The sequence below is a fragment of the Calidris pugnax genome, unplaced genomic scaffold (assembly GCF_001431845.1).
Source record: "Calidris pugnax isolate Ruff unplaced genomic scaffold, ASM143184v1 scaffold41, whole genome shotgun sequence".
Taxonomy (NCBI): Eukaryota; Metazoa; Chordata; class Aves; order Charadriiformes; family Scolopacidae; genus Calidris; species Calidris pugnax.
Genome location: NW_015094509.1, coordinates 27,428,950 through 27,454,970, shown reverse-complemented (window position 1 = coordinate 27,454,970; position 26,021 = coordinate 27,428,950). Strand labels below are relative to the sequence as shown.

At 41.4% G+C, this 26,021-nt stretch overlaps 1 protein-coding gene across 1 annotated transcript in view; it reads left to right on the top strand.

The window, feature by feature from the left end:
• The window catches only part of PTK2 (protein tyrosine kinase 2), a 182,783-nt gene that overhangs the window by 16,602 nt on the left and 140,160 nt on the right, over window positions 1-26,021 (top strand). Inside the window, exon 2 of the mRNA XM_014965332.1 lies at window positions 12,518-12,544. The gene's annotated coding sequence lies outside the window, so the exon portion shown is untranslated. The remainder of the gene's footprint in view (window positions 1-12,517; window positions 12,545-26,021) is intronic.

Below are 26,021 nucleotides of genomic sequence, written 5' to 3'. Positions count from 1 at the left end.
CTCCCTCCCTCCCTCTGTGCTGGCTCCATTGATTGTCTTCAACCTCCTTTCACTCTTCTTGAATGTTCTGTAACTTCAGATGAAAAAAAAAACAACTTAAAACTTTAATTCTAGCTTCTGAAAAAAGTGCTGTAACAATGGAATCCATGTGTGGGCCATAACCATGGAAACGGCATAATTTTACAGTGGTGGAACATGAAGGGAATGACTCTCCCAGCTTTCTAAGAACTTGTCTTTAAGAAACAAAACAAAAGCGACCAAACCCAAAAAACTTGGAAAATATTGTTTTGCTATTTCAAAAAGAAACTTTTGAGTGTTACGTTGTTAGCCTGTTACTCTAAATCTTCTTTTTTCTTTTGTTTTAAAAGGATACCTAAACACCTCAAATGCCCTGAAAAAAAGCATAAAACAACAACTCCAAAACCAACCCCCCAGCCCCACCCCCCTCCAAAACCAGAAAAAAACCCCACTAAAGAAATCAGTTTGCTCTTACATTGTGTTCTGGGATCTGTAGCTCCATTTGAGTTATTTTTTTAGCTTTTTGCCTGAAGTACTTTTCCGAACTCTCTCCTTTTCTTGGTTGTGCCCTTGGTGTTTATTTCTGTACCTAGAAAAATGTGTATTTTCCATTACTGAAGCATCTACGTGCTGAGTTCCTGTCATACCTAGAGTGCAAAGCAGCTTTCCTGGCACGCGGAGCTGGTTTGGATTTCAGTACAGGAACTATAAAATCCTGTCACCTTTTGACAAGGTGGGTGACTCGTGGTGACACACGGCATGTCACGAGTCCATCACGGAAAATGACAGGGGAAATTCAATGATAGCAAGCAATGTCAAGACAATGTTTTGATTTTTTTCCTTTTTTTTTTTTTTTCAAAGTACTCAACCTATCACTTTTAACAAGTGCTCTGTAGTATAATTGGTGAGGAGCTAGAAATGTATAGAGTGCACATAGATGGCTTTCCCTAAGCTTGCCTGAGGGCCTGAATGGTTGGGTTCGGGAAATGTCACAGCATTTCCATCAGGATTACACGATCACAGGTCATGGTGCTGGAGATATTCCTGAGAGATCTGAGCCCTTGCCTGCACACACATGTCCCTCCTTGAACATCTTAAGCAGTTTTAAGGTTTCCTGGGCTTGTTCAGAGTTAAACACGTCTCCTTTTGCTGTAAGCCGGTAAAGGATAAGAACATTCTTATAATGGAGCTGACATTCTTAAAGCAGCACTTCTGATGGAGTAGGTGTTCTTGTGGGTCGTATCTAAAGCTTGTGACTGTCCTACATCTTCACAGGGCCACGACGGGGAGTTTAAGAGCGTGAGAGGCTGCTGGATGAGAGCAGGGATCCTCCAGCCCAGCGGCATACTGTGGTGGCCTCAGCAGGTGGTGTTTAAATAGAGTTTGCACGCCTGGCCCTGTATTTCCTCAGCATCCCTGCTGCGTCAGGGATGCCACCAGTACCTCCCTGACTGGTCCTTCTCAGCTTCCCTTGTCAACCTGCTGTGAATCTGACAACTGGATTGAGTGCTTCCTAGTGCTCATACTGGTGGGATTTGATGAGCGGTGGTGCTGCATTGATTTGCTTTTCACAGAGTCCTGGAATGGTAGGGGTTGGAAGGGACCTCTGGAGATCACCTAGTCCAACCCCCTGCTAGAGCAGGGCCACCCAGAGCAGGTCCCACAGGAACGTGTCCAGGCGGGTTTGAATGTCTCCGGAGAAGGAGACTCCACCACCTCTTGGCAGCCTCTTCCAGGGCCCTGGCACCCTCACAGTAAAGAAGTTCTTCCTCATGTTCAGATGGAATTTCCTGTGTTCCAGTTTGTGGCTGTTGCCCCTTGTCCTGTCACCAGGCACCACTGAGAAGAGTTTGGCCGCATCCTATTGACACTCGTCCTTTAGATATTTATAAGCATTGATGAGATCCCCTCTCAGTCATCTCGTCTCCAGCCTGAACAGCCCCAGGTCTCTCAGCCTTTCCTCATCAGAGAGATGCTCCATTCCATTGATCGTCTTTGTAGCCTACGCTGGACTCTCTCCAGTAGTTCCCCATCCTTCTTGAACTTGGGGGAGGGCAGAACTGGACACAGACTCCAGATGTGTCCTTGCCAGGGCAGAGTAGAGGGAGAAGATGACCTCCCTTGACCTGCTAGGCTTGCTCTTTTTGATGTCTCCCAGAACGCTGGACTCTCTCCAGTAGTTCCCCATCCTTCTTGAACTTGGGGGAGGGCAGAACTGGACACAGACTCCAGATGTGTCCTTGCCAGGGCAGAGTAGAGGGAGAAGATGACCTCCCTTGACCTGCTCTCCCTCCCTCCCTCTGTGCTGGCTCCATTGATTGTCTTCAACCTCCTTTCACTCTTCTTGAATGTTCTGTAACTTCAGATGAAAAAAAAAACAACTTAAAACTTTAATTCTAGCTTCTGAAAAAAGTGCTGTAACAATGGAATCCATGTGTGGGCCATAACCATGGAAACGGCATAATTTTACAGTGGTGGAACATGAAGGGAATGACTCTCCCAGCTTTCTAAGAACTTGTCTTTAAGAAACAAAACAAAAGCGACCAAACCCAAAAAACTTGGAAAATATTGTTTTGCTATTTCAAAAAGAAACTTTTGAGTGTTACGTTGTTAGCCTGTTACTCTAAATCTTCTTTTTTCTTTTGTTTTAAAAGGATACCTAAACACCTCAAATGCCCTGAAAAAAAGCATAAAACAACAACTCCAAAACCAACCCCCCAGCCCCACCCCCCTCCAAAACCAGAAAAAAACCCCACTAAAGAAATCAGTTTGCTCTTACATTGTGTTCTGGGATCTGTAGCTCCATTTGAGTTATTTTTTTAGCTTTTTGCCTGAAGTACTTTTCCGAACTCTCTCCTTTTCTTGGTTGTGCCCTTGGTGTTTATTTCTGTACCTAGAAAAATGTGTATTTTCCATTACTGAAGCATCTACGTGCTGAGTTCCTGTCATACCTAGAGTGCAAAGCAGCTTTCCTGGCACGCGGAGCTGGTTTGGATTTCAGTACAGGAACTATAAAATCCTGTCACCTTTTGACAAGGTGGGTGACTCGTGGTGACACACGGCATGTCACGAGTCCATCACGGAAAATGACAGGGGAAATTCAATGATAGCAAGCAATGTCAAGACAATGTTTTGATTTTTTTCCTTTTTTTTTTTTTTTCAAAGTACTCAACCTATCACTTTTAACAAGTGCTCTGTAGTATAATTGGTGAGGAGCTAGAAATGTATAGAGTGCACATAGATGGCTTTCCCTAAGCTTGCCTGAGGGCCTGAATGGTTGGGTTCGGGAAATGTCACAGCATTTCCATCAGGATTACACGATCACAGGTCATGGTGCTGGAGATATTCCTGAGAGATCTGAGCCCTTGCCTGCACACACATGTCCCTCCTTGAACATCTTAAGCAGTTTTAAGGTTTCCTGGGCTTGTTCAGAGTTAAACACGTCTCCTTTTGCTGTAAGCCGGTAAAGGATAAGAACATTCTTATAATGGAGCTGACATTCTTAAAGCAGCACTTCTGATGGAGTAGGTGTTCTTGTGGGTCGTATCTAAAGCTTGTGACTGTCCTACATCTTCACAGGGCCACGACGGGGAGTTTAAGAGCGTGAGAGGCTGCTGGATGAGAGCAGGGATCCTCCAGCCCAGCGGCATACTGTGGTGGCCTCAGCAGGTGGTGTTTAAATAGAGTTTGCACGCCTGGCCCTGTATTTCCTCAGCATCCCTGCTGCGTCAGGGATGCCACCAGTACCTCCCTGACTGGTCCTTCTCAGCTTCCCTTGTCAACCTGCTGTGAATCTGACAACTGGATTGAGTGCTTCCTAGTGCTCATACTGGTGGGATTTGATGAGCGGTGGTGCTGCATTGATTTGCTTTTCACAGAGTCCTGGAATGGTAGGGGTTGGAAGGGACCTCTGGAGATCACCTAGTCCAACCCCCTGCTAGAGCAGGGCCACCCAGAGCAGGTCCCACAGGAACGTGTCCAGGCGGGTTTGAATGTCTCCGGAGAAGGAGACTCCACCACCTCTTGGCAGCCTCTTCCAGGGCCCTGGCACCCTCACAGTAAAGAAGTTCTTCCTCATGTTCAGATGGAATTTCCTGTGTTCCAGTTTGTGGCTGTTGCCCCTTGTCCTGTCACCAGGCACCACTGAGAAGAGTTTGGCCGCATCCTATTGACACTCGTCCTTTAGATATTTATAAGCATTGATGAGATCCCCTCTCAGTCATCTCGTCTCCAGCCTGAACAGCCCCAGGTCTCTCAGCCTTTCCTCATCAGAGAGATGCTCCATTCCATTGATCGTCTTTGTAGCCTACGCTGGACTCTCTCCAGTAGTTCCCCATCCTTCTTGAACTTGGGGGAGGGCAGAACTGGACACAGACTCCAGATGTGTCCTTGCCAGGGCAGAGTAGAGGGAGAAGATGACCTCCCTTGACCTGCTAGGCTTGCTCTTTTTGATGTCTCCCAGAAGACCATTGGCCTTCTTGGCCGCAAGGGCATGTTGCTGCCTCATAGTCAGCTGCTTGTCCACCAGGACTCCCAAGTCTCTCTCTGCAGAGCTCCTTTCCAGCAGGTTTCCTTTTTTCTCATTTTTTTATCCCCCTCTCACTTGTAAGCTCTGGTCATATTCACTGTGAGCCTCGTGTCCTCCCAGCTGAGAGGGCCCAGATTTCATAGTCTGGCCTTACCTGGCAGCCACTCCATCCCTCTGTCCCTTCAGCTGCTCTGGACCTTCTTGAAGTCCACTCTGCATTCCTTCTGGTGCAGAGACCAGAACTGAACACGAGATGTGGATGCTTTCCTGTTTTGTGTACAGTAACATGTTTTAAGTACCATGTTTTTGGTACCCTTCCTAATGACACGCCAATGTTTTATTGCCTTTTTTTGGTAAGCTACTGCTCTTTGGGCTGATGATTTCAGAGAGAGCAGTGACTCAGCCTTCCTCCTTCAGATGGAACTGGAGAAAGTGCAAGTTAACATGGTTAAGGAGGTATTGCTCAGAATATTTTTCCTCTAGATGCATTACATCACGTCCGTCTGCTGCCTTTTAGCAACTTGCTTTATTTTCTGAGATCCTTCTGGATATTTTACCTGTTGGCATGGCTTTTGCCTACCCATAAGAGCTTAATATCACGTGCAGATGGGAAGATTTCACTTAACCATCTTGTGATGCAAAATAAAACCAATTTTTGTGGGCCTTACTCCAGCCTTTAGCCATACCTCTCTTCCCTATATGCAAAGGTGTATCTAGGACTTGGGGGGTTACTGAGAACAAATTCTAGAGTTGCTCAGATACCACATGTATACTTGGTGTGTAATAAGATTGATCCCACCTGCCCCAAGTAATGATTGAGTGATTTCTTGTGCTCTTTTTAACCTCCTTGGATGTAGCTTCCCCCCAACTCTTTCATTTAATCTCTTACTGCCCTCTTACTGGTCTAAAATTTGGCTACTGGTGGCTGGATAGATAATGGAGTTATCTATGCTCAATGAATTTAAAGTTTCCAGATGCATGGCCGCTCACTTCAGGGCAGAGTTCAGCTGAGATGACAGTAATCCACCAGTGTTTTCCTTCAGCAGCTTAATCAGAATTTTTTGTGGTGGTGTTTTTTTTTAAATGTAGAAAAACTAGTATTTAACAAGCATAAAGTGAGTGACTAAGGAGGAGTTTGTCTCAGTGGGAGAGGGGAAAAGGTGATTGGAAACTATTGAAAGACTCTTGTAGAAGCTGTAAATTAAGGAGACTGAACCTGGCTTTTGTTTTTAGGTGACAGTGGGTGGGAAGCAGAAGGCAGGTATAAACAGAGGAAGGCAGTGAGAAGAACACAGCAGTTAATTGGCCACCAGTTTGTCAATTTGTTGTCAGTTCTGGAAGGAACTATAAACTGAGCATGTTTCTGAGGTACAGGACAAGTCAGCTGATGCTGACATTTGTTCTGCTGTAATAACGTTATGCTCATGCCCATTTAAAGCTATTTGAAATAAGTCAGATATGATGATCACACTGTAAATGTGCCTGGTACATATTTTGTCAACCAAATACGTAATCTGAAAAAAAAATAATTAGTGTTCTGTGCAGTACTTCAGTCCGTCCTCTAACTTTTCCTTACCTTCATTTTGCGTTGCTTTTGTTCTTCAGAGGCAGCTGCTTGTATTAAAACTAATAACTGTTTAAACAGAACTTCTCAAAAGTATAATACAGGCTGTGCACGTTTCCCGAGGAGGGTCTTGTAGAGGTTGATTCTTGGCTGTTTCCTAGTTAACCTTTTCAACAGATATAAATGAAAACATTAAATCATTACTGCTGATATTCCCACTTGGCAAGCCAAGATTTAAGCAAAGATATGAAGAACTACAGTGCGCCCTGAATCTCCTGTGAAGTAGAGTTGTAAACAAAAGATGTGTGGTTTTTCTACACTGAATTTCTTCTGATGTGACCAAGCTAAAAAAAAAATGCTGGCAAGTTTTGTGCATGGAGGTGTTTGTCCTATAATCATCCACCCCATCTTTCCCTATGGTAACAGCTAAAAATTTACACTTAATGGGGGATATTCAGCTGCTGCGCCAGAGGCAAATGCAATAAATATGTCAACGGAGGGGGGGAAAACCTTTAAGTAAGCAAATGGTATTTTTAGTGCTGTTATGATTGACTTAAAAATACCGTGTCAGGTATTGGTGGCTACAAATTGGGGAAGCTACTAAAAGTAAAAATAGTTTGAGCATTCAAGGACTTGTAAAGGCTGATGAAAGGTTTCGAAAAATGGGCCTTTATAGTCATCCGCTTCTGCCTCTCATTCTGCATAGTTAGTAGAAGAAAAGATTTGATTGATTTGCTCTTTAAAATTGCCCTAAAATTGCTTTAATGGGAAATGATATAATAAAGGGCTGTTAACATTCAGCTCCTAAGAATGCTAAATTCGAAGTAGGTCAGATTTAGGCTAGAAATAAGGGATGTGCTTCTAATGATGAAGGAAAAAAAAAAAGTACACATATGGCACAACCTAACTGGTGGGTTTCTGTAATCTTTTAATCATATTGTCAAACTTCTAAACAGCTTTTCCTTAGTGGGTGTGCTGTCAGAATGAATTCATCCTATCTCCAAGGTCTTTGCTCAATAGGTTGGATGATCGCGAATAAAGCCTTGAGCTGCTGAATAAACGTAATTTTCAAAGCAGTTTGTTTCGTTTTTTTTTTTTTGAAAGGTGACTTCTGTTTTCTGCTTAGTTACTTACTCTTTAAAAAAAGGAAAATATTTTTAAATGGATGATGAGATCTCAACTTCATTAAAGATTAGAGGAACATCCAGCTCTCTTTTTTTTTTTTTGCCTGCTGGAGAAGAATAGGAAGGGAGATTGTTGTCTTTGAGGCTGGATTCAACATCCTTCAGCATCAGTCACACAGAGGTTAAAAGCTGAATACAGGTCTATATTCCTAAATGATTTTGGTACCAGTAGATAAACAGGAGAACTTCATCTTAAGTTGATTTTACGATATTCCTGGTTCAGTTGGAAGGATTGTTGTGGAATGAGATGTGCTACTCGGCTTCCTGGAGACTGTGGTCTGTGGTTCCTCATGTGCTCCGAGCCCCTGCTCCACATGAGAATGAGAGATTGGTTCATGAACTGAATATCTGAATTCATTTCAAGGGAATACTGTTAGAACCACTCAGTTCCTGCTACAGGAGAACAGGATTGAATTTCTTGTGGTCGGCCACTTCCCACAGCTCTGGAAGGAGATCAGTGCTGCAGATGGGTGAGAGTCTGAGCCTCTGGAGTTGTCCATGGAGCCATATTCTCATTTTACCTTGAGGTAGGAACATGAAGCTCACAAAATATTCCCGTTTTCGATGATTAGATGTTACCCTTGGAAAGAAGATATTAAATTGCGGCTCCATTTCCAAGAAAACATTTGAGGAAACTCAGCGATGCAGAATGCATAGTTTCTTAAAAACAAATACAGTGTTAGAGATATCCGGTACTCAAGGCATCCTTAAGTCATACAAAAAACCAATTTGTGACAGGATGACAAAGTCTATTTGAGGACCTATTTGGACAGTTGGGCAGAGAAGAACCTGATGAAATGCAACAAGGACAAGTGTTAGGGTGGTGCACCTGGGGAGGAATAACCCCCTGCACCAGTACAGCTTGGGGGCTGACCTGCTGGAGAGCAGCTCTCAGGAGAAAGACCTTGGAGTCCTGGTGGACAACAAGTTGACCGTGAGGCAGCAATGTGCCTTGTGGCCAAGAAGGCCAATGGCATCCTGGGGGGCATCAAGAAGAGCGTGGCCAGCAGGTGAAGGGAGGTCATCCTGCCCCTCTGCTCTGCTCTGGTGAGGCCCCATCTGGAGAACTGGGTCCAGTTCTGGGCTCTCCAATTCCAGAAGAACAGGGAACTGCTGGCAAGAGTCCAGCGTAGAGCAACAAAGATGATGGAGGAATTGGAGCATCTCCCTTATGAGGAAAGTCTGAGAGAGCTGGGACTCTTTAGCCTGGAGAGGAGAAGGCTGAGGGGAAACTTTATTAATGCTTACAGTTATCTCAAGGGTGGGTTGAAGGAGGACGGAGCCAGACTCTTTTCAGTGGTTCCCAGTGACAGGATGAGGGGCAATGGGCACAAGCTGAAACATGGGAAGTTCCATTCAAATAAGAGAAAAAACATCTTTTCAGTGGGGTGGCAGAGCCCTGGAAGAGGCTGCCCAGGGAGGTTGTGGAGTCCTCTTCTCTGGAGATCTTCAAGATCCATCTGGATGGAGTCCTGAGTGATGTGCTCTGGGCAATCCTCCTTTGGCAGGGGGGTTGGACTAGGTGGTCTCTAGAGGTCCCTTCCAACTCTGACAATTCTGTGATTCAATGAAATCTGATTAATTTTTAATTGTGCTTTGGAACAGTTAAGAAACACAAGGTTGGTTGATGTCGTACAGTCGTAAGTGGGGTTTGTGTGACAGCATTCCCACGCGTTCAGGACAGGAGTCGCAGGAGAAGAGTCAGTCCAGAGCTCTCCTTGCCATCACAAACCAGATTAGGAGCCGAGTTTTTGTTTTCTCTCTTCAAATCTCAGCACTGAATGACTTTCCCCTCTGTGGAGATGTGAATGCTGTAGTGCCCTTCAAAAAGGGAAAGGTTTTGCACAGCGAAGGCAGCAAGTTTGGAAACGAGATCTGAAATGAGGAGCTGCATGGTCTCGGTTTACTTCTCAGTGAACAAAGTATTTATAATGTTGCCAGAATCCACTAATGTATTTTCAGTGTTAGATGTTTAATGGAAAGCGATATTTGGAGAATAAAGCTAAGGAGTTTCAAGCCAGAAAAGATTAGAGAGCGCTAGGGAGACAGGGTAAACCCAAGGGTAAGAAATATCATCAAAGTTCCTGGTGTGACTCTGCAGCTCATAAAAATACATGAAGGCAACGACCATTCATTTACTGCTGTGGTGTCCAAATACACAAACATGATGCACGAAAAGGTGGAGTTACTCCTTTTCTTCGTTTATGCTATTATCAGTTGATATTTCTGTTGTGGCTGGTGTTGCCAGAATTAAGATGCATTAGGCTATAGGGGACCTTGTGCTTAATGGAAATCTTTGAAAAATATGATGCAAGTAACTTGCTAAGTGCACTTAGGCAATTTTGAGTGGACTGATATGACCTTCAGGCTTCAATTTTTTTCATCCTACTTGTTTTTAAATCTAGTGCGTGTCAATTAATTGTAGAAAACAGGCTCTCTTACACTAAATTGTATTAGAAGAATATATACTTTCAGGAAGCTGTTCAGTGTATTTGTCCCAGAGGTGCAGGTTCTCTTCGGTTAATGCACTTACGGAACCGATTTGCAGTGAAACGTGGAAGGAAAAAATCATTTCAGTGCTTGATGTATATATAGTAACGGTGCTGATTCTGTAGGTACCTGGGTAGGTCCCAGTGCAGGAATGGGATCTGTGTGGGTGCTGGGGGGGGAGATCCCAGCGGAAACAGTGGCTCAGGTCTTGAGGACAAACACTGGAATTCGATCAGGACTTTCTAAAGTTATAAATACATGTGTGTCTTCACTGCAGAGCTTTCCCTGGAGGTGTTTGAAATTGCACGGCTCGGTTCCTGGAATGTAAATTAATGGTTTTCTGCCTATCTCTGTGCATATGATAATGTATTTTTCTGCTGGTTATGTTTACTGTTATTTTCTTGAAGTCTGTTTTGCAGGCGAACTTAACCAAATACTGTGCTTTGAGAGTCATAAATGCTGTGATAGAACATTTCCAGAACATCCAGAATTAGCATAAAATTGTAATGCAGCTTGTACTAGCAACTTAGTAGTTTTCTTGGAGTAACTTAAAATGTTCATTGTTCTTTAATTATAAATGGGATTTAGAGATTAGTTTCTATCACTGTAATAAAAAATAAAATCAAATATGGGATTTTCTACTCGGCAGTTTTAGTTGTTTTACTCAGGTGGCTGCTGTTGTTCCTCTTGTATATCCGAATGACGTGCAGGAATTTTTTGGCAACTTCATGAAAAAGTACACAGAAACTATTGAACTTCTATAAACAAACAGAAAGATGCAACATTTCATTTAACTTTCCAAATCAGTTGTCGCTGCAACACGTTTTGCTGCCGGAAGAGAGCTCTGTACCTGATGTGCTCATCCGGATTCGGTGCGGGAGGAGACTGGGGCTTTTTCCTTCCTACAATTTATGCTGCTTCTTCCTCTCTGGGTTTCTCCCAGCTCGGGGCATTTCTTACGACGTAAGGTTTTGTTCAGAAGCAGACAGCGCCATGAACATCTTTTAAATGTTCATACCTTATTATCTTTTTAAACTAAATACGTTCTGCCAGCATAAAGCATTTGCTATTTTCTCTGTTCTTTGTGGTGTCCTATTGCCGTTTTCATGGTGTGTTTTAAGTATGTTTTAACTTTGGGTGTTGCCATTTCGTTGTCTCCTCAGAGCAGTTGTTTGAGCTTTTTAGTTGGCTACCTTTACATTTCAGGTGTAATTCCCTTTATATTCTTGTAACCGCAAATATGGATTGTAGCTGAAAGCGAGCACCATGTTAAGAATCTGTTGGTGAGATCAGGGCTAATAAATTTATTAAGCCTTGTTATTTCTTCTAATAAGTAGCCAAGCAGTGACCATCTGCCCTGATAATCTCTGAATCTGTTCCAGTTGCTACGCCTCTGGGTAAAGTTCAATTTCCATGTGGATTTTGTACCCAATACGGCATTTTTATTACTCAACATTGCTGTCTCCTTTTAACCAAATAACCGTGCAGACCTTTTTCTTTAGTGCAGTTTCTTACTCATTTCTTTTTCTTTCTCGTCACCCCTGTACTTGTATTTATTTAAGTTCTTATTAACCTTTTGGTGTGTGTCCAGTCCTCGTTTCTACAGACTTTGACTAATTTTTGCTGTCTAGTTCTTTGTGGGTTCTAGTTTCCATTTTGAACTCTGGTCAGCACCTCGAGTCCCAGTTACAGTTGTGTGTACTGAGATGAGAAATAGATGTGTGAAAAGCAAGCAGAAGAAATGTAACAAGTTATAGTCTATATAATTACCTATTTAGGTAAATTTAATGTATAAGCATTTATACTCTTTTTTTAGGGTATAATTTTTAATATGATCTATTTAGACTCTGAGGCAGTGGCTCTGTCTCAGAGTGCTTAAAGGGTGGGTGTCAAGAAGGTGGAGCCAATCTTTTTTCAGTGGTGCCCAGTGACAGGACAAGAGGAAATGGGCATAAACTTGAACATAAGAAGTTCCACCTAAACATGAGGAGGAACTTCTTCCCTTTGAGGGTGGCAGAGCCCTGGAAGAGGCTGTCCAGAGAGGTGGTGGAGTCTCCATCTCTGGAGACATTCCAAACACACCTGTGCAACCTGCTGTAGGTCGACCTTCTTTGGCAGGGGGTTGGACTAGGTGATCTCCAGAGGTCCCTTCCAACCCCATGTGATTCTGTTCTTCTAAAGTTGATCACAGCTCAAGACACACTTGGCATTTGCTATAAAAATATTCAGCAACTGTATCTCATTGTGCCAAAACCCAATCTCCTTTCTCCTAATATTATTTCGTGTGTTCCGTACTTACCCATTTGTAAGCTTGGCCACCTTTTCTCTAAAGGTTTAACAATAAAGCAAACATACAGTAATGTCCACTTCGTATTCAAAGACTAACCCTGACACTTTGAGCTCTGAAATTACGTAGGTGCTAATGGTGAAATCTGTACATAACACCTAATTTGTGTGTAGTGTCCTGTCTTCTGCTGTAGTAATTACACCCGTTGCCTCGCAGTACCAGCTTCATCCTCGGGTTAGGTAGGCAAAACGGAATCTTGTTAATGAATGGGGTGAGACAAGGAAAATGCTTGTGATTTGCATGTGGCATGCCTAGCAGCTAGCAAATTGCTTCAGATAATGGGCTTTGTTAAACAAGTATAGCCTTGCAGAAAAACGATTAGGCCAATGAAATTTTTAGAGCGATTTTTTCCTTCTGTTTCTAAATGTCTTTCTTTATTGTTACAGATATTTCAGGACTTCCCTTGCCAGCAGGTAAGTTCTCTTTCATTTATGTCTTGATGTGAGAGCAGGTGGCTTTTAAGGGCTTGCTTGCAATGTAGTCCCACTTTTATACAATTGGAATATCAGTTCTTATTGGCACTGTCATGGTACTCAGTCATGTGGGGATCTGAGGGCAAAACATAACCTGTTGAGGTACAGATTTTTTTACATTTAAATAGTGTATTTTGACAAGGGGGGGAGGGAACTGAGATATAAATATACGTGGTTGTTAAATATGTGTGTGATATAGTTAATGCTTAAAAGGACTCAGCACAGCGTGTGATACAGCTGGCAGAAAAACAGATTAGCAGCAGCCACAAATAGTGGTGAATCAGAGGGATGATGTGTAAGGAAACGTGGTTTATGGGTGGCAGTAATGTCCCCAGGTGCCAGTGGGGAAGGTGACAGAGATGTTCCCTTGCCTGGGGACTTGTGCCAGAGCTGGAAATATCCCTCTGCTCTGTTGGACCATGGTTCTCCTGTCAGTGGTGTTTTAAAAATGAAAAAACCCACCACCACAACAACAAAAAATACCAACCCACCTAAAAAAACCCGAACCAAAATACTTGATTTTTAAAAATAGCATTTTTTTGTTTATTGCTTGATACGTTTGATCTTCAATCAAATATTAAGCTTTATAAATTGACTGGCGCTGTGGGCTCAAGCTGTGCTGTAGAGCTCTGGATGGTGGTGTCTTCTCTTCCCCAGCATTTGTCCATCTATTCCCTGTATGTAATGTGAATTCTAGAATCGTAGTGCACTTTTGTTCCTGGTTGGGCAAGTTTGGTATTAGATGTTTGGTTTTGGGCCTGCTACATTTCATCTTTACTTTGCATTGTTGATTTTGCTTGTGTATCCATTCTTTTATTTCTTCTTACTGTCCACAGAATACTTTTTTATGAGTGAGTATTTGAAATGTAATAATACTTGGTCAATATGAATCTGCTCCAGAGGTAGTTGCTCTTTCCCATTTCAACCAAATGACAATTTCAATTAAAATCTAGATAGCTGATATATTGTAGTCTTTCCACAAGAACTTTACAGTGGCTCTTCTGGAAAAAAATATTTGCTTGAAGCAGTGAAGAGAACTTTAAATGTGGAAAAAGTTGGGCTTTTTGTCTTCTAAGGAAGACATCTTAAAAATGATTTGTGTGCTGAGAGCAGTTGTCCGTTAGGGAAGTACTTGTGGAGAATATTGGAAAAACAAACGCCTGGTGTTTAGGTCAGGCTGACGGGAAGATAAGGGCTGGTGTGTTTTGTTCTGAGACGAGGTTGTGTGCTGAAACTTCTTCAGAGTTTCCACTTGGGACTTGAAGAGTCTGTCTGTTATTGTGAATCTGAGTCGCGGTGAGATTATTCTTTTCATTGTGGGTGTCATAGTTATACTTTTTTTGCCGTGTTGTTGAAGTACTGATAGAGGGCAAAAATTTGGCCAGGATTTTGAAATAATAACCTTTTTCCATGGTAAGGCAAGAGGTGCTTATAGAGGGGAGAAAAACTATACACAACTGCTTGCCTATAGCAGGGATTTGGCACTATTCAGTGATAAGGGAACTAAGGAAACCTGTTAAAAACCTGCTTAAAATGTTGTCAAAAGAGGAGGGTGTGTCAAATAGAGTTTCACAGAGATCTGACTTGCCCTGTGGTATTACAGTATTTTCATTAATGGCCATGATGACAGACTTTATGTGCCTATTCAATCTGCCAGTAATGCCAATATGAAAAGAGTTATGAGCACATTCGATGATATTAAAATTCAAAAGAAATGTGACAAATTGGAGAAATGGCCAAGTTGAAAGATAAAATGCATTTGAATATAGATGAGGTTCTGCATTCAGATGGGAAGTTTTAGTCGTCAGAACTTGTATTTACAACAAATAATCGTATTTTCTTATTTCAAGTTTTGAAGAACTTTTCTTTTCCTGGGTGCCACTTTTAGCAATGAACAATAGATGTCACTAGAAATGCTCTCACTTTTGCCACCTGGTTTTACGACTCTAAATTTGCATCATAATACGGTGGGGGGTGTGTGTTGAAGACTTTGCAGTAGGGAGGAGACAATTTTAAATGGTCTTTATCGTAGTGTCTTGTTTGAGGTTCTATTACTCGTTATAGTCAGTGATAGACCAAGGTCATCAACACTGCCTTTTTGCTTTGATTCCACAGCAAAATCTTCATGTAGAAGAGGATTGTTTGTGTGCTGTTGAATGCATTAGTTGATTAGGTCATTAGTTAAATCATTACTCAGGAGAGGTATCCTACATTAATCTTTATCGCTGCTTTGAAGTCTATGGGTAACTTGGTTTTTTACTACTTTGTGATTGAGGCCATGGATATGAGCATAGAGAATTTTTGGGATGTCAACCAGTAGGGGCTTGGGGGACAACCTGCTAAAATATTACTATTTCAGTCATGAATGTGGTCATGGAATGATGGGAGGAATGAGAGTAGTTTCTTTTGGTAATTGCAGTTAAACTGTGTCTGTTGACACTGTTGGGATTAAAAACAATCCCTCCTGGGTTGTCATCATCTGAATTTAGAACAGGTGTAGCATCTGTGTGACATAGGTGACCTTTCTTTAGACTCTTTCACTTCTGATTTTCTAGTGCAAATTAGTGTTCATGACCAGAATCAAGAACTAGTAAGGACGCAAAAAGCTGTACCAAAGAATTATACCAAATAGGTAGAGGAGAATATAGACAAATAAAAGAAATTAGCATATACTGGAATTTTTGGTTTAAAATGGAACAAAACATTCTTCCAGAATGTAATCTTAGCTATGGACATTTCTTTCTGGTGACTCTGTCCTTTAGAGAACATCAGAGTTGTGTAAAATTTTGCTGTCTCCTACTACAAGGTAAGAAAAAATTAATAGGATATTAATAACCTTTGTGTAGCATAATTCCAGATATGTGATATATTAGAAGTTGTTTTTGTGTTAATTTTTTGATGTACAGTGTACAATTTAGTGCGCCATCCACACATACTTACTGTTATCTTGCAATATTACATGGTTTTGGAACTATTTTTAGTTCCAAGTGCTTATTTGGGGAAAAAAAAAAAAAAAAAAAAGTATGTTGTTACACAATTTCAGCGCAATCTAAAGAGGTTCTTTTGGAATTAAAACCATGTCCTTGTTCAGTCTTACCTTAGCCTATATGGTTTTGCATCTTACATAAGGCTCGTTAGCAGTCCCTTTAATTGAACCAGATTCATCTCCTGGCACCTTCCACAGAAGCAGCTGCCTCCACACAACCTGCTGCTGCTTTTGTCTCTTACCCACCGGATGTGAGGTGGGGTGTTTAATGCTGTGCCGGGTAATTAGATCTTCCTTATCCCAAATCTATACCTGCCCCTCTATGAATTTAATATAACAACATGAAATTTAACACAGCTTTTCGGGCTAGAATTAAATCCACCCACCGTGTTGGTCTTCACATTGGAGATGGAGATGTCCCATCTTGTAGTGTCCTAAATGAGCAATAACTGAGCCGCCAGTAAGTTTTTCAAGATCTTACCTTTTGTTGGTGATTTTTTTTGTTTATTTTGTTTCTCCCTCTTGATAAAACACAACATTGGAAAGGAAGGATTTCCCCATCCATCCATTTTGTCAAGAAGTTAATTGTGCATTCAGTTTTGCTGAGACCTGAAGCTTTCTTGGCTAAGTGCGTTGGAGATGCTTCCTCTTGTACCTGAGTACCTAAAGTTTTCATCACAGTAACTATGAAATAAAGGAAGGGTGGGGATGACCATGTGGCTGAAAGAAAGATTCTGAAAGTCAAGTTGGATCTTGTGTAGCTGGTTTATATAAAATGTTAGTTGTTAGAGTGTGTTTTTTGTTCTGAGAGACCTGGATTGGGAGTGGCCTGGGATTTTCTCCCAAATACACATAAGCTTGTTTGAAGTAGAACATCATGGGCTACAGTGAACCAGGAGGAAAAACATTGCGTGGCTGAACTTTTATCAACTCCTTTGTTATAAGTTACGCCTAAAATGACCATAAGTAAAAGATTATATGAGCTTTCCTTTAGTGTGGTTTTACGTCCTTGATAGCTCTTAATATATAGCTCCGCTGCTCTGCTTGTGTAGTTATCTAATAACTTTTTATTTTTGCTCAGCAGAAGACTAGAAAAAGAAAGTAGTAAGAAAAATTGTAGATACTGTATCTGTGACTTCTTCCCCCCACCTTCTCTTTTTTTGATTTTCAGAAGGTGAAGAATATAATTAAGAAAATATCCAAACACTTTATGATGGCATTGTTGTTTCCTGCAGGCCTTTCCCCTGTTGGGTGGGAGCTGGGGATCAATAATTTGAATATGAAAAACCGCTGAAGTTATTTTGTCAGGCATAAAGCAAAAAAAACCAACCAAAACATTCTGTTCTAGTAGCAAGCAGGGGTCAGAATAACAGAAGGGGTGTGTTAAATGCCTGGGCTTCCATTGTTGAGCTGGAGTTACGCTCAGAAGTACTTAATAAATTGTTGAACTCTGGCACAAAGATGTTTTCCAGATTATATTCTCATTCACTAATTATTGCTTTAAAAAGATCTTTAAACATAAAGTTTCTAGTTAGTCTCCTTTCAGATTACTTGCTGGAATAGTTTCACATGGCTTAATTTTTATATATACGTGGGGTTTTTTTCACTGCAATGTGTGATAACTCTTCCTGTGAAAGGCTTAAAATAGAGAATTATTGGAGCTGTGTTTTCCAGGATTAATAGACTTTATCTTCAGATTTACCTGCTTTTTTTGATTCACTCCATAAAGTGGCTGGGCTGGGGTGTAAGCACACGTGGTTGTGGTTGTTTTTCTTCTTGTTCTGGAGACAAAAAAGCTCCAGCAAAATGGTTCTGTGTCTTTGTGGAGCAAACTTCCAGGGACTCGAAGAGCAGCTGACCTGATAATGAAAAGTTAGAATACAACTAAGACTTTTAGTCTCTGTAACACATAATTGATCGGCATGGAAATTGCTGCTGAGTGTTCCGTGGTCAACTATACATCCTCCAAGAGGAGGAGGAAGAGGTGTTAATGAAAGTTGAGGCCTTATGACAGAGAAAAGTGAGGGAGCCAAGTCATCCAGTGAGATGTTAGATGTAGTCATGATCAAGTTCTGGAAGCATCAGTAACTGAATTATTGAGATTTTTATACAGAACTTCTTTAAGAAGGGTTTTCAGTAGAAATTTGAAGGATGGTAGTCAGGCTTTGTTTGACGTGTGTCCCTCAAAACTTGAGAGAGTGAAAGGAAATCTTTCCTTCCACCCTAAAGCAGAGTTGACTACACTTAAAACATTCTTTGAAGGTATTTAACCTATTAAGAGGGCAGTTTCACAGGTCCTCCTGCAATTTAAAAATTCTTATTGTGCTTTCATTTCAAGGTACTTGAATTTCTCTGCTCCTGGTTTAAGTTCACTGCAGTTTGTTCTCCATGTCTCGGTGGCAGGATGAGTCTTCCCTTGTTTATGCATTCACAGATTTATTTTTTTTTCTCAGTCTCTTGTTCTCTTAAAAGCTTTAATACCATGTCTTGGTTGAAAAGCATCAAATGGGATTGTGGAGACCAGTACCACAGATTTTTTGGAAGTGATGCTTGACAGAGCTCTTGGTCTTGTCAGATGCTGTTACGTGCCGACAGAGTTGTTCTTGGCATGTTTGGTGATGTGGGTCATTCAGGCTGCTATCACAGAGGGGTTTTTTAAATGATCTGTCTACCACTGCAAGACACTGGATATTTATTTAATATCTCTTCTCCTGGATCGGAAGAAGGATTAGACTCAAAAAGTCAGCTGTGTCAGTTGGTCTTGTAGATCTTGGTCTTGCCTAGTTGAATTTTTATAGGAGCCTTCGGAGCTGTGGTGGAGAGGTGATACTTGTCTACTCATCAATTTACATATTATATGAAAGGATGCAGAGTGGGGATATTTGCCAGCACAGAATCATGGAGTGGTTTGGGTTGGAAGGGACCTCAAAGATCATCTTGTTCCAACCCTCCTGCCATGGGCAGGGACACCTCCCACTAGAGCAGGTCTCTGAAATACTGAGTTCTGGTTTGTCTACTCACAGCTGGGGAGCTCAACTAGCTTGAGCCTTACTTGGTGGTGAGCTCCTGGAAGACTTTAAAAAGAAGCAACATGGGCTTGTGTTGTCTGAGCATTTTGATATCACTCTGTAGGAATTTCCATAGGTAAACATAACTTATTCACCAGAACTGCCCTGACAACGAGCTGTCTTGTGTAATTGGAGGAACAAATGAGGCTATTTAAGGCGGTGCATTTTGCATCAAATAAAAGGGTTTTGCGTTACCTGAAGATGACCTTTGATTCTCCATAATGAGCATAAATTGACTGCCCGAGGAACTGCTCCTTGAAGGTTTATTGCTTTTCTCCTGAAGTAGTGATATAGGTGAAAGAGCTACACCTGGGCTCTGCTAGAGGTTCTCCTAAACAAAACATCAAACTCCATTTGTTGGAATTGCTTTTTGCAACATTTTTTAATCCAAATTATGTTACTTGGAGAGGGATTTGTGTCTATTTGACAATGTTTTCTTGTTTTTTAGATACACTGCTCTTTGATTGATAGGCTTGGGACAGAATTTGCTTGGTTAATTTCTATTATAAAACTTTAAAACTATGTTTTGTAATAATTAATTTGAATGTTCTATTTTCTTAGCCTTGAAAGGTGTCAACACTGATTTCTTGATTTGTTCTGTAATGCTGGAGTGTTAAAGTTGGATAGCTCTGTGTCTTAGCCTATATGTGTTTGTTTATACAGAGGGGATTTATGCTCTGCTCATCCTTCACTAACAAATATAACATTAACTGTTCCACCAGTGTGTTTTTAAATATAAATGGAGTAATCTTGTGTTATTGTGAGCTCATAGATTATTTTTTCAATTCAGTTTCTAATTGCTTTTAATGGTTTGGAAGTCTGAGGAACTGCAAATGTTATATTTGTGTTTTACGTAACACTGGGAGTCTTTGAAAATTACATATTTTCTTCTGAAAGAATGCATAAATCAGGTACAGTTCTGAGTTGTAAACGTCTTCTGAGCACAAAGGTTTTTGATAAACTGATGTTCTAACTTTGTATTTAGCACATGGAGGAGAAGCAGGACAAGAGTGACATGTCCAGGCTGCACCATTTCTGTTAAATTATGGGACCCTCTGTCCATCCCCTCTGAGCAGACTCTTAAAAGACTTGCTGACCCATAAGCAACTTCATTTTCCTAGATCCCTCTTAGATGTGACCAATTATTTCTACGTTGCCCTTGAATTAATGAAGCGGAGTTTTAAGAAGCATCGATAAGGTCAACTGATCCGCTGATGGATCCCTTCCACAGAACAAAAGTAATCCTCACAGAAGGCCTTTCCTTTAAACAGCATCAAAGGAGTGGAGTCCTCCCCCTTCAGATTCCTTCTACTGTCTTTACCTCATAAATAGGAGGTTTTCCCCATAAATAGAGGAAGCTTTATGAGATCAAGAAAGGTTCTGGTGACCATTCTGGGTAGCTTTATCTCACCTCTCCTCTTTCTCCCCGTCTCGAAAGTTGAAGAGAAGCCGTGCAAACTTCTGAGCGCAGTCAACCTGGCACAGAGCAAAGTTATCAGACTAAATTTTGCAGTAGAACAAGGAGAAGGAGGTGCAGAGTTCACTTCTTCTCTTAGTTTTCCAGGTCTCTATGAAGCAGATGTTTGCTTTTAGCGCTGGAATTGTGAAGGAACTTCTCAAAGACATCTTGAGGATGGCAAGAGTTTTGTTGTTTTGTTTTGGGTTTTTTTTTGTAAATAGCATAGAACATGAAGAGGCAGAAGATTGGAATCTGTGCCCTCAGGAAGGAGTAATTTTAAACCATTCTTGGCTTTCATGGCGCTGACTCCGTACTTCTGTGCAGTGAAGTCTTCAAAAAGTAAATGGAAGGAAGTGGGAGAACACGAGCGAGTTAGTCCACCCACAGGAAAATCTGCTGTAACTTCAGGCCTGAAAATTAATACAAGCCATATGGCTTTAAAAAATGGCTAGTCTTTATTTATGAAATAATAAAAACAAAGTTAACTTAATGGTCTTTCTAACATCTGTTGTCTTAATAAGCGTGGGCTGCGTGGGGTCTGCTCTGCTGCTCAACATCAGAGGATCCTTTGGGGAGGGAGGTCTTTCTACTCTGTGTCCCTTCCCTGCCTCACTACTCCCAGTATGTTGAGATTTTACAATAAAAGCAGTGAATTTGGTCAACTACTATTTTAAAATGTAGTTTAGAGAATAGGAGGGCTTAACATGTGTCTGTGGCCCAGAAGGTAAAAAGTGTTGCATTGAGGCTCTGCATATTTCAGGAGTGCCCTAGATGTATTCTACTAACAAAGCTCAGCAAACAGAGGAAAATGACAATAAATTCAGTATAGAATGGACTTTATACCAGAAGAATGTCTTAAGCAGAGATCCAAAGTGGTTTTTATTCTAGAATGAGTTTATGTTGGGATAGTGGCATCTTCTTCTGGTCGGTTGAAGGGCCGTAGTGTGAATCTTGCAGCGTATGTTCTTCTCTTCTGGCTATCGACTGCCCTGGGTTGAAGCTGGGAAGAGTGAGCTTCACTCTGTTGTACTTACTCAAATCTCAGGCATTCTCTGAGCAAGAAATCTTACAGGATCTACCACTAGAAGTTCAAAATGAAGACTAAAATCACAAATCCAGATTTTTCATTTGATTGATGGCAACCTCACAAAAGAGAACTTAGTTTTACAGGCAATGAATGTAACTATTACTTTGCTTTGCCTTTTTTTTTTTTTAATTGATTGATTCTCTGAGATTTATTTCTTAAGTACTTGTTATCATTGTTCCTTCAGGAGAAAAATGCCCCGATCTAATCTAGAGCATGGAATTAGAGTATTGAAAAGAGTCACATGGATTCATGGAGGTGATGTTGCATCTCAGTTGTGCTGAATTATTTTTGTCAGAGAACTGGCTTGGATTTTGGCACTCAAAGTAAAATGTCATTTGTCTTTCAGTTTTATCTGTCGGAATGCTCATAGTTAAGTACGAAAGAACATCTCTGGTGGCAGCACGATGGTGACCGAGATTCTTAGACTTCCGAGATCCTTTGAGTTCATGAAACCCGTTGGCCTTGCTCTCTTTTGAGCCCTTTGGGAAGGAGCGTTCAGGAGAAGACCATGCTAGAGAAGACATGGATGGAGGGGCCAGGGGTTGCTAGTGGGCAAGGATGATAGATTTAGAGACCGGGGAATCCAAGACCAATTTCCAAGACCAAGTTCCTAGTCAAACTTGAGCTTAATTTAAGGTAGACCTCAGGAGCTGTAATTCCAGGTTTGATGTAATGGCGATGCACCATTTTTCAGTAGCCCCAGTGAGCAAAAGAGATGATGTTTGTTTCACTCTGGCTAAAGGGAAACTTAGGGCAGATAACCTTTTCCATTCTTAATTATTACACACACAAAATAATTATAGTAATTAAAAAAACCAACCCGGTAGGAACAAGCTTGAGAGAGTGAAGGTGACTGAAGATGACAGTGCAGTTTCAAGGGTTGGAGAGCGTCCTTGCGGAGTTCTGGATACAAAGATGGAAAAGCCCATGAACTAGGATGTGGAAGATTGTCACATGAGCAATAAACTTGCTCTAATTTTTAGAGCAGTCATCAGGCACTCGTAGCTTCACAGGCTCTTCTGCAGTTGTCTTGGTAAAAGCATTTGTGGCTCTACAAAAAAAAATCCTCCGCTTTTCCTGAGGGCAAACTTGCTTTGGGAGCTCGTGTTTTTTTATTAACCAAATGAATACAATGAAGAAAAGTTTTTCTTCCGTCTCTTACATCAATATACAGATCTTTTTTAAATAAATGCACTTGTTCTTCAGCACCTGGTAACTACTAGAGGGATAAACAGTAGGCCATGGAGTGGGATAAGACTATTTATAAGTTCAAAATCCTGGTGATGATGTGATTGCTCCAGGTTCTACCTCTTCATTTTTGTCTTAAGCAAACAGGCTGCTCTTCTCTCTGTTGGAAGGAGATCTCTGCTGCTGGTGTGTTCATCTGGTAGCCGAGATGTTGTAGGAGAGGAACTGAAAAATAAAGCTTAATTTGGCTATAAAATCTGCCTTTTTCACAAAGTTGCTGAACGCCGAGTTTGGTTTGGTGAAAAGTCCGGCAATATTCCCCGTTTGGCTCGATCCTGTTCCCCTTCCCAGCAGTGCTCCAACTGGCCAGTTTGATCAAAATTTGATGAATAGAGATATTAAGGGATGTGAAAAGAATGAGTTGAGGAGGGGAGGGATCCTAATGATGCCGTTCAGTGAGGGGGAAACCGGAGTTTGCTCTCTGCTGGTGGGATATCCCAGACACCCACGGGAGCGCTCCGTCTCCGGGTGTCATCCTGGAGAAAGCCCAAAAACTTTGCCAGTTCATCTGAAAGGCGGTTTAGATCTTTATTTTTGTTTGGATAAGCTCAAGTGGGAAAAAAATAAATAAATTATAAAGTCTTTTCTGTGCCTCCCAGTTCTACAAAACTGTTGTTTAACCCTTTATTCCACAAGGCTTTGTGATTATTTTTTTAGGAAGCAGGATCAGCCCCGCAGGCAAATTTTAAAAGAAAAACTAAATGCCTTGCTGCAATTCAAAAGCTTCTGACTTTTTTTTTTCCCCTCCCTTGCATTCAAAAAGCTGCTGCTGACTTTAAAACCAGACTGCAATTGAGCAAACAAAGTCAGAGTCACAGCAGAAAAGTCTTGACTTGAATTTCCTTGGAGGCAAAACGCCAGTTCTTACTTGAGGACCTTGCCCTGCCCGTTGTTACTGGGGGAGTCTGAGGTTTTTCTGGTTAGAACGTGGATTTTTGGAAAACGGCCTGTGCTTCTACGTGTTCTTAGTATAAACTGATGCATTAACTTAAAAAAAATAATTTTTTTTTTTGATATTTTGTGTGATATCTGTTGGCATCGTTGCTCACACGGTAAGCGCTGGGCAGATGCTACGGGTGTAATTCAGCAGCCTCATCTCACACAACAAGAACCAACATTCCCATTCCCTGCTCCTAATTTCTGACAGATGTTCCGTACCTCACTAAATGTTATTTATAATCAGATTGGCATTACTTAAAAGAGATTATTTTCCATAAATGGTACTCGGATACCTACTTGATGAGTGGGATTTAGAAAACCTTGCAAATACTTGGTATTAAGTATACCAGAGACATATTTAACAGTCTTTTTATTCTTTTTTCTTTTTTAAAAATTTTTTTCCACTTTGTGCCTCCTCTTGACTAACTGAAAAATAAATTCTTTGCCTTTGGCTTTTTCTGTGTGTGCAGAAAACCTGTTATTTGAAAGAAGGGAATGGGCAATAGCAAATAGAAATTAAATACATTTTAATTTTTTAATTTTAGCATCAAGGAAGTGTTTGGCTTATTTTGAAATACACTCACGAGTGTGAAATACCTGGATAATTTCTAAAATTGACTTAAAAAAATTTTCTCATGCTGCATAGTACTTTGTTTTCCCCTTAGTTTTGTAGACTGATACTTGGAGAAGAAGGTCTGGCCTTGAAGGGAGCGATTAGAAGCCTTGTATCATCAATAAGGAGCGCTGGAAGGAGCAGGCGCTCTCTCTTGACACTTGGATTGATAATCCATATTAAGCTCAGATGTTAAAAGTGTAAAGAAAAATGCCAGTCCACCCATTCTGTTTATTAAAATTCTCCTTGATAAAGCACTTGCCACTTGATATTTAAAGGGGTTTTGTTTTCATGAATAAAAATTTAAGCCCTATCATTTTTTTACCGCTTGAATTTTATTTTTTTTTAGCTCGTTTTCTGCAAAACACTTAATTTTTATATTTTACCTAAAGCAGAGACCAAGGAAAAAAAACTTAAGCAGCGTCTGCAGCTTTTGATTTTGTGGGAAAACGAGACTGAGTTGCTCAAGGTCATGGTGGGAGCCCGTGGCTGGGGGTGTGAAAGCAGTTTTTCTGCCCTACGAGCTGCAGCTTGGACCAGAAATTCACCCACCCTGTGCCCGCGCAGACACCCAATTTGTGTTATAAATATTTCTATACCATATTTTGCTTTATTATCAGAGAGAAATATAATCGACCTCGTTGCTGGAAGTATTTGCCCGGGTGCAGAGCATTTTAGGGCTTTGAAAAACTTTATGAGGTAGAGGGGGGGGGAGGAAGGCACCCAGGCATGTCTTCAGTCCCCTTTGCCTTTCTTCAGCCCCAGAAAGAGCTTTGTGCCTGAGCAGTGATGCAGAACATCTGATGGGCCTGCTTCTGGCATAATCTCTCTTTCTAATTTTTTTTTTCCCTTAGTGAATATTTTTTTCTCCTTTAAATACAGAAGAAAGCAACAAAAAAAAAAAAAAGAAAAAGCAGCATCGACTGTATTTAAACTGTATTTATGGAGAGTTTTGAAGAATACCACCGGGGTTGTGTGTAGCTGGTGCATTGAGAAGTGGATCTGGCTGCGTTTAGCGTAAAGAATGGTAATTAAACATGTGCTGTGGCTGAGTGTGTGCTGCTCCGAGTAGGCAGATCGGTTCGGTTGGAGGCTGCTGCCTTGAGATTAATTCCCTTTTGGTTCTAGGCTTGGATAAGCCTTCCCCTTCACTGCTGAGGGCTGGGAGCGAGGAGAGATTACCAGGGAATATGGAAAGAGCTTTAATGATCTGTGCGTGTCTCCTTCCTGGTGATTTTTAATTCGTATTTTAGCTGAATCCGTTCCTTAGAATTTTTGTGGAACCTTTTGCTAGGAGTAAAATGAATATTTTCTTTATTTCCCTATACATATGCTGCCTGGACATGTGTTTATAGATGTATGCTTTTGCAATGTTTATGCTCACATTTTTTTGAAAAGAAAAGAACCCCACCAAACATATTGTAAGTAACTTTTGATGTTATTTGCTGCAAAGTTAAGAAAAAACAAATGCCCTGCACCCTGTGATGTGTGACCTTTGCCGTTAGGCTGGAAGTGTCTAAAGAAGCCCTGGTTGTAGAGGAGGGCTTGGACGTGGTCCTGAGTAATTAGTGATGGTGATAGTTTTTATTTAAGGCACAGGGTTGTTCCATCAGTGATTTTTGTAGTTGTGAAGTCGCGATGGAGGGTCTGACCCCAGTTTGTGGCAGTTCTCCTGGGCTTTTAGGGTGCTGGGTTCCTTTTTTTTTTTCAGTGCAGCTCTACACAAGTCCAGGAAGAAATTCTTTGCTGTGAGGGTGGTGAGACACTGGAACAGGTTGCCCAGAGAAGCTGTGGCTGCCCCATCCCTGGAGGGGTTCAAGGCCAGGCTGGATGGGGCTTGGAGCAACCTGGTCTGGTGGGAGGTGTCCCTGCCCGGTAATTGTCCCTGGATGGTCTTTAAGGTCCCTTCCAACCCCAAAAAACCCCATTCTATGATTCTATACAAAACGGGATAGAAGGGGGGGGGGATTTGTGGGACCCAGTGCCCCCACCGAGCACGGGAGGGATGGAGAGAGAT